Here is a 3,183-nt window from a genome sequence, read left to right on the forward strand (position 1 = left end):
GAAATATGAAATCATCTCCAATTGTTTTTTTTTTTTAATTTCTACCACAATTGCATCAAAGAACCTTTACCATATAGAATTCATAGTGCATGCAGGACAGATATATTTGTAAAGGAAACAAACAGAGACAGAAGGAAGGTTCAGAGGCAAAGTAAAGGCTAAGTGGCAAAATGGCAGAATGGCTCCTTGTCCAGGCTGTCAGCTTTATTTATATCAATAGGTTACATTAGGTCACTGGCATCAGTAATACTTTATTGTTCATTGTGTCATTGGGCAAGTTATAGAGTTAGCAACATTATGCAGCTTATTCCTCAGTAACATACTGTAGTTGCAATGTGCAATGTTAGGAGCTTTCTGTAGCTCTCAAGAAAGTCCATTGTTTAAAGTTACTCTTATGTGGACAGGTTCAGGAACAGCAGAGCTTGATGAAACGTTGTGGTTGTCTAACAAGAGAGTTTCTTTATTCCTAGGAGCTGTGTTCCTGAGATCAAGGTTGAAGCTGATAAGACGAGCACAGAGCCTCCTCATCCAGGGCATTGCCACAGCAACTAGGCATCCCATGTCTTTGCACAGAAACTTTCCCAGTGGCTAGGCATCTTGTACTTTTGTAGAGAAACTTTCCCAGCCACCAAGCATGCCACAGCCATGAAGTCATTGGAGACCCCAATCCCAAGCACAAAACCCTTACAGCAGGACAGATATATTGCTATGCAAATCATCTTCAAACACATTTCTAAAAGTATTATTAGAAAATTATATAATTATTAGTCTCTCGCTCTCTCACCCCTAACCTGTCACTGTGCTGCGCAGCTTCCTTAGAGTTTCCACCTTAGAAGACTTTTGGAAAAACTGTTGGGGGGAGCACTACAGAGAACTTCTCCCTCCTTACTACTGAACCCCTCATGCATAGGAGTCAGCATTACTATGCCCACAGGGTATCTGAAGTAAAAGGGAACTGTATTGAGATGCACTGGGTTATGAAACATAATGGTCCAAAATACATTAGTGATGGGACAGTACCACTTCATGGACTGCCATTTGGTTTCAGCAAAGAGGAAATAGTTCAGTTCTTTCAAGGGTTGGAAATTGTGCCAAATGGTATAAAATTGACAATGGACTACCAGGGGAGAAGCACACGGGAGGAGGCCTTTGTGCAGTTTGCTTTAAAGGAGATAGCAGAAAATGCTCTGGGGGAAACACAAGGAAAGAATAAGGTACAGGAATATTGATATCTTCAAAAATAGCAGAAGTGAAATCAAAGGATAGCAGAAGTAAAATCAACCAGAACCACATGATAAACCAGTAGGAGGAACAAGTGGTTATTGTATCTGGGCGTGGAAGTATGTATAAGAGAATCTGACGAGGAGGTGTTGGACATGATGGTGGATACGGAGGTTTTGATGACTATGGTGGCTATGATAATTATGACTATAGAAATGATGGCTCTGATGACAGAATGAGAGATGGAAGAGGTATGGGAGATCATGGCTATTGTGGAGCTGGTGATGCAAGTTCAGGTTTTCATGGTGGTCATTTTGTACATATGAGAGGGTTGCTTTTATATGCAACTGAAATTGATATTGCTAATTTCTTCTCACCACTGAATCCAATAGGAGTTCATATTGATATTTAACCTGATAGCAGAGCAACAGATGTAGAGTTTGTGACACATGCACATGTCTAAAGCTGCCATGTCTAAATATAATAATAACATGCAACATGGATATATTGAACTCCTCTTGAATTCTTCTGGAGGAGGCTCTGGAATAGGAGGTTCTGGAATGGGAGGCTAAAGTAGAGATGGAATAGATAATTAGGAAGGATATGGATTGGTTGGAAGAATCGGAATGGGAAAAAATTATAGCATACTCCTGATGGCCTGGGTGGTTATGATGTCATTTTTCAGACATAGCTCTGAAATGATGTTCAAATAGGTATCTGGATTTCTGAATCTTTATAATTGTGCTACCTAGGGAAAGGATTGTTGGAAGTTTGAATTCTAGCACTAGATTTTAGAATACAATTACATTAGCACTTGACTAAAGTACCAAAATTGTTCCCAAAAGGTGATAGTAAAAAATTATTTCAAGATGTTTAGAATAGATAGGGTTCTCAATGACATGAAAATGCAGTGTAAATATAGGTATTTACTGTGAATTGTAATTCTCACAGATGTATTTTCAGATTCTTATCCAATAGAGCCTATAGTTTTTAAATAACTATATAAATAACTACATTTTTAAAATGTAAGACACAAATCCATGTCATAGTCAATTAAGACTATTCTGAAGTTCAATTTTGTATCTGATGTCCGCTTAGAGTATTAGTTAGAAATATGCAGCAAGGAAAATGTGCTTTTTAATTTTATTACTTTGATCAATATAGCTTTTTTTTTCAAAATTGGCTTAATGAATCAAGATGAAACCTGTCAATGTGATTTCAGTTACTGAACTTGTTACTTGTTTTTTTCTAGAAATGTTATTAATGTAATAAATGTCAATGTGGGAAATAATCATAAAAAATAAAATTATATAATTATTAGAAATAAGTCTTCAACATTTAAAATATAAAACAATAGCTCTTGTAAGGTATATTAGATAATTCTTAGGGGCTTTTAATAATTGTAGAGTTTTAAAATTATACTTCACATATATTAATATAAAATTATTATTTGTATTTTTTAGCTAAGTACAAATGCTGATAATGACTCATCCAATATTTAAACACCTATTAGATAATCCAGAGACAACTTCACATAAGCTTCTCTAATAATTAAAGGATTATGATAGCTAAGGGAGTTGATGTATTATGTACACTAGGGGTAGTGAATTTTGTTTCTTTTTGTCCTTGTAGTTGACCACCAGAAATAAGGATATAATCAGAATTCTTAGTCTTTGACCTTGCTTCTCATTTGCTTATCATTATCTAACTCGACTCACTCAAAGGAAAGGCTCAGGGAGAGTAAAAACTCAATCAGTGGATGGTACACCTGATTTCAACCATCTCTATATACATAATTTTCTGTGCAAACCAGAAAAGTCATCTATCAGTCACCTGGGGATAAAATTATTTGTTTAATATCTAAAGTTTTCTACCTGTAGATCATTTTCTATCTGTTATCTACCTGCTTAATAATAAAAAAAGAAAAGGATTTAATCTCCAACCTTAAGGTCAAATTTATCA

At 35.5% G+C, this 3,183-nt stretch overlaps 1 pseudogene; it reads left to right on the plus strand.

Moving 5' to 3' along the window:
* The first annotated feature begins 965 nt into the window (after window positions 1-965).
* Window positions 966-1,912, plus strand: LOC124094640 (heterogeneous nuclear ribonucleoprotein H3-like; annotated as a pseudogene).
* The last annotated feature ends 1,271 nt before the right edge of the window (window positions 1,913-3,183 follow it).

The sequence above is a fragment of the Marmota monax genome, unplaced genomic scaffold (assembly GCF_021218885.2).
Source record: "Marmota monax isolate L192 unplaced genomic scaffold, Marmota_monax_Labrador192_F-V1.1 WCK01_AAM20220418_F8-fsc00007, whole genome shotgun sequence".
In the NCBI taxonomy this organism is placed as follows: Eukaryota; Metazoa; Chordata; class Mammalia; order Rodentia; family Sciuridae; genus Marmota; species Marmota monax.